Source organism: Tiliqua scincoides, chromosome 5 (genome assembly GCF_035046505.1).
Source record: "Tiliqua scincoides isolate rTilSci1 chromosome 5, rTilSci1.hap2, whole genome shotgun sequence".
NCBI lineage: Eukaryota > Metazoa > Chordata > Lepidosauria > Squamata > Scincidae > Tiliqua > Tiliqua scincoides.
Genome location: NC_089825.1, coordinates 8,966,018 through 8,976,223, shown reverse-complemented (window position 1 = coordinate 8,976,223; position 10,206 = coordinate 8,966,018). Strand labels below are relative to the sequence as shown.

Sequence of the window (10,206 nt, the reverse complement as noted above, 5' to 3'; positions counted from 1 at the left end):
AGTCCATTGGCATCTCCAGGTAGGGCTGGGAAAGACCCTGCCTGAAGAACTGCTGCCAGTCAATGTTGACCATAATGAGCTAGATCAGGGGTGTCCAAACATTTTGGCCTGAGGGCCACATCATCTCTCTGACACTGTGTCAGGGGCCGGGGAAAAAAAAAGAATTAATTTACATTTCAATTTTGAATACATTTACATAAATGAATTTATTAGAGATGGAACTTATATGAATGAATGAAGGTCTTGCAGTAGCTCAAGGCCTATAAAAGGCCTTGCACAAAGCAAGGCCAGCCTTTCCTTTGCTGCCACTGCAGCATCACAGATGTGAAACAGCAAGTAGTGGAGAGAGCCCTCATCCCACAGCTCAGGTGAGAGGTCAAACAGTCGTCATGCTGAGAGCAGTTGCGTTGGGCCAGCACGTGCTCCAGTAAGTCTCCGGAGGGCCAGAGGCTCATTGGAGACTGGGGACTCCCTGAGGGCCAGATTGGGAGCCCCTGAGGGCCGCAAGTGGCCGCAGGGCCGGGGTTTGGGCACCCCTGAGCTAGATGGATAATGGTCTGATTTAGTATAAGGAAGCTTCGTGTGATGTACCTCTGGACAGCTAACAGTTCATTTTGTATTTACAGCACCACCACTCAACTAACTTTCAGCACTTTGGGGTGGCATAATATATGGACTGTGAGATGATGATGAGATGATGTCCAGTTCATGGGAATGGGTGATGTTGCTTGTTCCTCCCAAGCCCAAAGTCAATCCAGAAGCCAACCATCAAACAGGTAGCACGAAATCATGTTTCTTTTTGATCCCCAAAGTTGTTCAGTAAAATGGCTCTTATATGGCTGCACTTTCTCTGATGCAATAGAATTGGTGTGGCTTTCTGGAAGTCGATTTGTGAACAGCAACACCAAAAACAGTGATATAAAAACTGCTCCCTTGCTGCAATTTAGGAAGTCACGTTCAACAGTTACATGAGGCAATCTTGTGAATGCAGAAAGTTCCGCTCTGGTTTGTGGTGATGTCATTTTGAGACTCAGCATCTGGCCTGTCGCTCTGAGACGGTTCCAAAATTTGTGCTCAGCAAATAAGGGAAACATTTTGTTCAGCCTTTCTGAATTTCCTAAGCCGCCGGGACATTTATTATGCTGAGTCCCAATTGCATTTTACAGCATTTGTTTGTTAATCATGAAATGTAACTAATATCGCCTAATGAGAACAGAACCTAAAAACATAGCAAAGCAGCTGGAAGAAGAAATTACTAACACGACTGGTTTTAAAACTCACATTAGTGATGCCAATAAGTCATTTACTTGGTCCTATCAAAGCCCAAGAAGCAAATTTTGGGCCTCACTTGACTGTACTGGTTGATATTCTTGAACAGGAAATAAAATTAAGCCAAGCCTAATGCAAGAGTCAGACTTAACCTGAGTAGCAGAAGGAGTTAGAAGAACTTTTGGAGCAGAAAACCAGAATTTTTGCTTCTTTCATGCTCACGTGCAGTTAAGTGTGAAGGATGCCAAGAGGAGCAGGTGTAGAAAGCCCAGGCAATTATTAGGAGATGGGGGGGGGGAGAGAGAGAAGGGAGAGGAGCTAGTTGTGGAGAAGGGCGGGGTGAGCACCAACAATGGCTTGAGTTTTCAGGATCTAGTATCATTAAAAGGGAAAAAAAAAGAGGGCAGAATTCGTAAAATGATGACATCTGCCAGTGTACTTGTGGGTCAGATAGTTTGCATGAGCTTAACAGATCAAAGGGTCTTCCTGGGTGGATAAGAAGGGTCAGTAGGGAGAATCTGCCAGGCACAGAGCTTGAAATTACAGTTCCTTAGTTTATGAGAAGAGGACCCCTACTACACTGAAATCTGGGAGCATGTAGGAAGAGTGAACTGGTTGCTCCGGCATTTCCCTGTCAGGCTGGGAGAAACTGGTGGGCCACTGTGAGATACAGGAAGCTGGACTAGATGGGCCTATGGCCTGATCCAGCGGGGCTGTTCTTATGTTCTTAAATTACAATTCCCAGGAGGCCTTGCAGGTCTTCTTGTTATCTGGTGTGCTCCCTGGGGCATTTGGTGGGCTGCTGTGAGATACAGGAAGCTGGACTAGATGGGCCTATGGCCTGATCCAGCGGGGCTCCTCTTATGTTCTTAATCCTCTCTCAGTAACCCTGGAAAGCTGCCTCTAGTCTAAGTAGCCAACACTGACCTAGATGGACCAAGGGGCTAACAAGTTAGCTTCATGTATTCAATCACACCAATTTCAGCACATAACTGTTCCTAACCCTTAAAATGGAAATGGCAGCTGTGCTTACTTCAACAAAGAACTTGAGATTGTAAAGCACTTTCTATGGTCATGGTGTGGTGAAAATAATTTTAAAATCAAATATTTACCATCTTTGCCATAGAGGGATCATTAACATAGCAAATCACTTTCCTCCAGAGAACCTTGAAAACTGGCATGGAAAACCAAAGCTGAGCCTAAAGTATAAAGCTTGAACCTTTCTCATACTCTCAAAAACAAAATACCAAGTAATAATATTGTAAGACATCAGTTATTTTCCTTTTAATGAGCCAGTCGTGCCATATGTATAGCGGTGATATCATAACTGACTTTGCAGTACTCAGTCTTCTATGGATTTTGCAACAGCTGTCATCAGGATGCGGGCATTATGGGTGCAAGATAATTGGAGCTCTCCATCTGCTGTAGAGCCCACTGTGACCAATGGTAGTCCTTATGTCAGATACTTAATGAAGAAAGACCTGATCTTGCTGCCACTGAAAAATCAATGCAAAAATGCTTTATTGGTATATCATGACCAACATAGGAGGCTACCTTAAACTGAGACAGAACGTTGGTCCAACTAGCTCAAGATTGTCCATACAGACTGGCAGTGGATATTTAGACAGAACTAGGGCAGTGTTTCTCAAATTGTGGGTTGGGACCCACTAGGTGGGTTGCAAGCCAATTTCAGGTGGGTCTCCATTCATTTCAATAGATTATTATTAATATATTACTTGATGTTACCATGGCATGCAGCTACATTGGGGATATGTTACAGATCTGTACTTTTTTTGCTAGCATAAGTTTGAGAAAGGAAGGGGATGGGGTGTGTTGAAAAACTGGGGATAGGATCTGGTGTGTGTCTGCAACTGAGATCCACCACTCCTGCCCATTCATCATCTACTGCCCTCCCCACCCCACACCTCCCCAAAACCACCCACAAAACACCCCCTCTGCCACTTCACAGAGTATGGCAGTCAGCAGAGTGGCTGAGCAAGTCTGGTGTGTGCCTGGCACCACTGGTCATTTCTGTGAGCAGCTCCATCACATGCGATGGTGGCACAACTTTTGAACCACCTGAACAGAGCCCATGGAGCAGATTGCAAGATCCACTGCCGTAAGTCCTTGGTAGGCTTGGCCCATAAGGCCTTTAAATGATTCAGTAAATCCAGTAAAAATTAAATATGTCCCCTTCTTGGTTTAAGGGTATTCCACCCTCAATGGGAAATTGGTCCTTTGACCCCTTGGTTACTTCTTCCATCTCTTCAATGAGTAAATCAACAATGGCTGATAATGTGCAAGAGATAAGAGACTGTTCTCAAAGTGAGGCTAATAACTACAGTTTTGGTGGATTTACCTACATGGATTATTGCACTGTACAGTGGCGTAGCTAGAGGGGGTGCAAAGCACAAAGTTTTGCAGGGAGCATCACTGCAGTGTGCCAGCAGCCCCTCCCCTTTGGAGCCAGGTGAATGCATCAGTTTTGCTCCCCCCACCCAGAATTTATCTAAAGGGGGGAGAGGAGGATGACAACGGGCCACTTGCATGCTGCAGTGAGGCTCCCTGCAAAACTTTGAGCTTTGCACCCCCTATAGCTATGCCACTTGCATTGTGGATCTTCCTGTGAAAAATAAGCATTCACCATGTCTTGAAGAGACCGTTCTGGATGTTTTGGGCTTCTAGTGTGTCCTCACTACCAGATTAGCGCAGAAATTGTTTAATAAAGTGAAAGAGGTTAATGATTCAAAAGGGCAATTGTTAAAATCTGACACTAATGCAAGGCTATCCTCAAGAGAGTGCTCTTTAATTTCAAATGTTCCACCACAAATTGCCACACTGGGCAGCTCTGGCATTTGGGAAAAGTCCTTTGTTCTGTAGATTTGGGACAGAAAGAGCACTTCACACAGTGCAGAATTAATGTTCAGATCTTACTGACACAAGATAGTCACTAGCCTTATATGACTTGAAAAGGGAATTGGAGACATTCAGCAAGAGTGTTCGTGATGATGTCTAGATGGAGTCTCCATGTGCTGCTGAATGCTGGTGGCTGGGGAGTAACAGTGGGAATGAGCTATCACTTGTAGCCCTTTCAGTTGCATCCATTGGGCCGCAGTGGGAGGAGACAGGACACTGGAGTAGATGGACCTTCAATCTGTTTCTAATGCAATGATCCAGTGACAAATTAAATCTCACCCATAATTTCTCCAACATGCTGTGTTGGTTCAGGAGGGTTCATTTACCAAAACTGCAACTGAATTGAAGTAGATTTCAATCTCATTGCTGAGAATGCACTGAAATGCAATTCCTTTTGAAGGAAGCATCTCCCTGCGCATGGTGGTCTGTTTGATGGCACTGCTGACTTTATGGTACTGTGAACATTACCCGCCAGATAAAAGTAATGCAACATTTCAATGGCACCTCCTAGAATGTCAGCCTTGGGCATGGGAGGGCAGAATGCTTTCAAAGGTGGGCAGTTGTGCCTGCAAACTAGCTTTCTGAAAGCGAGTGCAATATCTTGTTGTTGCTTTAAAATCTGAGGCATCACGAGAGCCGGTCTCATATGCCATGAATTCATAACATTTTTAGAGTGTGCGTGACATTTGAGAAACTGGCTGGCTTTATTTGTGTCACAAGTGGGTGAGTTTTTGCTCATGCTCTTGCTATGTCTCAGTGAGAAATGCCAGTAGAAGCAGCATGGGGGTGACAGACAATATTCTAAGGCAGACTCTGCAGTTCAGAAATGACAGCTCAAAGGGGCAAAATGACAGCCCAAGCTAAACGTGGGCAAGCCTTACCGAAACACCTCTCCCTGACTTTATCAATCTCCTCTGCAGCACCAATAAGACCTAGGCCAGATCCACTTGAGAACGGAATACAACACCTATTGCCTACATTACTCAGAAGCTGGCTGGGCAGTACTACACTCTAGGCTCAAACCTGGGCATATTTTATGCCTAATAGTGGGAAGTGGAGTAGTTACAGCACAATCCTTTTCATGTCTACTCAGACATAAATTCTATTGTATTCAATGAGATTCAGTCCCATGGAAATGTGTATAGGGCTCACGCTTTCCTGAGACTAAGCCCCATTGAACAAAATGGGAGCGAAAAGTGGATCTTCTGCCTCTTTATTGTACCCCTTGCTTGGTTTCTTCGAACACAGGAGTGCAACACTTTTGGTTTGATTTACAGGCACTACACAAACACGCTGCTGGTTGGCAACCTTCAGTCTCGAAGGACTATGGTATAAAGCCTACAGCACCTGGTATTCCCAGGCGGTCTCCCATCCAAGTACTAACCAGGCCTAACCCTGCTTAGCTTCCGAGATCAGACAAGATCGGGCATGTGCAGGGTAACCAGTAGCTCCTTTAATCATGCAGTCCCTTTAAATCAAACTTGGCAGTCCCATAATACAAGGAGCATGGTAAGCAGCTTCCATTTTTTCTTGTTGTGTAGCAACAGCAGACCAGAGGTGGCATCAGGGGGTGTTCCAGGTTACCCCACCACTGGTTCAGAGAACCACCCCATTCAGGGAGGCATTCGTAGGAGTTTCTCTTATTTTCTTGGGAACATTCACCAAACCCAGTATGGCAGACCAGTAGCCGTTCATTGTGACCTCCAGTCCGTCCGTTGGTAAACTTCTTGTTCATACTGCTTGCCTTGGACGACAAAAATGGGGAGGAGGAGCGGAGCACAAACCTGCTGGCCTGTTCTGGAGACTTGCCCTCGTACAAGTCTGAGCACCTTGTAGATAGAATGCAAGAATGTTCTAGCGCCTGGGGAGAAATAAGACTTATTACCTATAAATTAGTGTGGGCTCATGCTTAGAGAGTTGAGCTAGTACTAGGGCACCCTGACGTACATTCTCCACTCATCTTTGAAGCCCACTGAGTGATCTTGTACTGTGATATCTCAGCCTTACCTTTATCCAAGCATTTCGAGGATATAAATGGGTTTGGGAAGGCCAGTGTGTGCTCCTTGGAGAAGGATAAAAATGCTCTCTTTCTCTCATGTATGAGGGTTGCCCAGAAAGTAATGCACCACATTTTTTTTCTCAGCCTACAGTAATGGTACGAATGCAAAACTTTAGATATACATTATTTGAATTTTCAGGAGTGCACACACAAATTTTTGGTATCTTCAGACAGATAGCGTAGCTGCAGCAGTGTTTTGAAATGGCATCTGTGTAATGGAAGATCAGAAGATCATCAGGTGGATGATGTGGTGTTGACAGCGATTCCCTGTTTTGACAGCTGTTTGACAGCTCTGGGAAGGGCAGGGCTGGCTCCACAGCTGTAATCAATCAGGGCCAATGGAGACCTGGATGGACACCTGAGCTTCATTTGACCTTGATGGGACTTTGAATGGACATGGACTGAAGGAATGGCTCACCTGAGCCTAATTTGGAGCTAATGAGGTAGCTCACAGCTGAGCTGCATTTGGATCATGAGACATCTAAGGATAAAAAGGCAGCTTCAGAAGGAACAAAGGGCTGGCCAAGCAGGACGCTGACCCAGCCGGAAGCCGGATGCTGACCAAGAGAGCTACCTGACCCAGACCTACAGGAAGAGAGGACTGCCAGGACCCTGCTGGAGGAGACACACTGCTGGAGAGGAGGAACTCTACTGCAGAAGACTGGACTGTGTTTTGGAGACCGGATTGGACTTGGACTGGAGGCTTCAGACGTTACCCCCGGAGTTAAGTGGAGTTTTGGGGAGGGAAAGCCTCTGGACAAGAGGACTTGCAGGGAGTGTCTGTGTTTGTAGCAATAAATTCTTGTTATTTGCTATAGATAAGGAGTTCTGTGTTCATTCCATTGCACACTGCAGCTGTTGTTCCTGGAAAAGGAGGGTGTTAATTAGCCAAAAAGCGGGCATTAAAAGGGAGTTGGGATATTTGGCAGAACAGTCTGTAAGTGATGTATGTTACAAGCAGCGTCATCATTGAATTTCTCACTGCGGAGAAAGAAACTGTTGGGAACATTCACAAACGTTTGTGTACAGTTTATGGAGAATCTGCAGTCGACAGAAGTACAGTTAGTCACTGGGCACAGAGGGTGAGGCCATTAGAAGGTGGTTCGGCAGAGCTCCAAGATTTGCAGCGTTTGGGGCGGCCATCCACGGCTGTCACACCTGACAAGACGCAGCTTGCTGATGTGCTCATTCGCGAGGACTGACGCATAACGACTAGGCAGTTGGCGCTGAAGCTTATGTGAAGACATTAACCAAACTCAAGAAGCGCTTCCAGCGACTTCGGCGCCATAACAACCCAGGTGAATGTTTGATTCAACATGATAACGCTCGGCCTCACACAAGTTTGAGGACTTCGGAACACATCACTAAACAGGGTTGGACTGTGTTACCCCATCCACCCTACAGCCCTGACCTAGCTCCCTCAGACTTCCACTTGTTTGGGCCATTAAAGGATGCCATTCGCTGAAGACATTTTGAGGATGACAAAGAGGTGATTCGCACAGTGCAGAAATGGCTTCGTGACCAGAACAAGGAGTGGTACCAGAACAAGGAGTGGAACAAGACAGGGCATACATGCCCTTGTGTCTCGCTGGAGGAAGGCCATAGAACTGGACGGAGATTACGTGGAAAAATAGGGAGTGTAGAAGAAACATCATTCTTTCTTGTGTGTAAGTTTCATTGTGTTCAATAAATAATTGTTGAAGAAAAAAAACGTGGTGCATTACTTTCTGGGCGACCCTCGTATATCCTTTCATATTTGACACATGCTGTATTTATGCAGTCATCTTCTTGTTCTGAGGTTGTAACCTACAAACTTCAACCTTTCACAGACACAAAAGACTGGTTTCTTCCAAGAACCATGAACGCTCACAATTCAGCACAATTCACAACCCTCATGCCATTTACTGTTTTCTGCACTCTCTCGTCAACATATGCAGTTTTTTCAATGGCTGGCTTGTTGCAAAGTTGTGCTGCCACAACTCCTACAGGTTATTTGAGTTGCACAAATACAAAGGATGGGTATTGAGAAAACTGTGGCATTTTTATTGCTCTCCTTGAACGTTGCCAAATCATAGAAGGTTGCTGAGCAGTGCGGCAAAAATGACGGCATGTTGCGGTTTATTTAAAAAAAAATCCTTCGTTGCCCAGAGCAGAAGGTAAATTTCGCTCTGTTTTCAACTGTGCAGTCCTGGGTTTGGCAGCTTGTCTCTTCATGGAGAGCCTCTGGAACGATATCTCACTGCACAAGCTAACCCTTTCCAAATCATCATGAGGCACTGTGCGGTGTAGTGGTTAGAGTACCAGGTGTGAACTTGGAAGGCCTGGGTTTGAATACCTGCTCAGCTATGAAACTCACTGGGTGGTCCTGAGGAAGTCATTTTTTTCACAGCCTAACCTACCTCCCAGGGTTGTTGTGAGAATATAATTACCATGAGCTCCAGCAGTGAGGGAAGGGCAGAATAAGTATGTAACAAATGACATAGTATGTGGAACACGTGACTCCACTGCTCTTTGATCTGCATTGACCCTTGGTGTGCTTCTGAGTTCATTTCAAGGGGCTGATTGTTATCTTTGAAGTCCTAATATTTGGACCAGGAGATCGAAAGTGGTGTTTCTCAACCAGTAGTATGGGTACCACCAGTGGTACTTGAGGTGGTGTCTGGCAGTACTCATGGAACTCCTGGACACCTGCTGCCTGTCAGCGACACCAGGAACATGATGCAACAAATAGTGGTAAGAGGCTTAGCTTGGGAGGCAGAGCTCCAAAGCATACTTTTCTGTGCTCAAAAAAGCTCTCCAGTCCACCCTGAGCCTTTTACTGGTATTTGTCACATTGCATCTGGCCTCTCAACTCAGAAGTAACTGGTCATGATGTCATTTGACATGCAGTTTCTGAGAATTCAGGGCAGAGCCTTCTTGATCATGGTGCCCAGGTTCTAGAGCTCCCTCCCTTGGAAGGGCTACTTAGTTCCTTCCCTCTCAGTTGGTCTTCCACTCGTTGATAAAGACAGCCTTGTTAAGATCTTAATGCCTCTGGGTCAGAGCCTATGAGAGGAATTTTGTCAGAGGGTACAAAATTTCTTCTGGCCCCTTCCCGAGGGGGGCAATGGGAATAAGCAAAAGGGGGGACAAACTAGAGCAGGGGGAGGGCGCTGACAGCCACAATAGTCTTTGGAGCCCAGGTCTGCTCCTTTTTATTTTTCTTTATTTTGCAATGATTTTTACAATGTTAACTGTGGTTCTCGGTGTTCTCTTTTTGTTTCCTGCTTTGAGGCCAAGCCAAAAGGTCTCCATATTTTAACAAAATAAAGTATATAAATAGATAACAAAACCAATGAAACTGAGGAGAAAGTTTGCCACAATGGTTTGTTAGGTAGATGTTAAAAATGACATACAAGTAAATCCATTTACAAAAATCTGAGATATTCAAGTGTAGTGCATCTGTTTTTTACAGCCTGAAAAACATTTTTGCCTTTTCATTACAGTGGGATTATGGCCAATCCTTTTTTTTATTATACCTCTTTCAAAATCTGGTAGGTTCATCAGGGGCCAGATAAAAATGCCATAGAGCTAGATCAAGCCCCCCACCCACCCACTCAAGCAAGTGAGTCTGCCCTTGACTAGTCTATAAGAATCCCAGTTCCTTAAGGTAACAGATGTTGAGAGAATTATTAATCACATCAGGGCCGTTTCAAAGATGGTGCCACCTCTGGTTGAATGATGCTGAATTAAAGGTTATCTATTTAACCCATTTTTGCCCTGCCCACAGGTGTACACATTTGGTCTCTGTTGCGTATACGCAACATTGAGCAGAAATGGCTTATTAAGAACAGAAGGCTTCAATAGTCATTAGCATCCTTTGTTTTAAGAAGAATACTTGTTCTATTCACAAAGGATTTTTTTTTAGCACACCACTAAAGGAATATGTTTGTTCTCAAAGTTTCTTTTTCTGGAGTTATTAA

At 44.9% G+C, this 10,206-nt stretch overlaps 1 pseudogene; it reads right to left on the bottom strand.

Moving 5' to 3' along the window:
• Positions 1-5,520: 5,520 nt before the first annotated feature.
• LOC136654911 (5S ribosomal RNA) lies at positions 5,521-5,635 on the bottom strand (annotated as a pseudogene).
• Between the last annotated feature and the right edge of the window lie 4,571 nt (positions 5,636-10,206).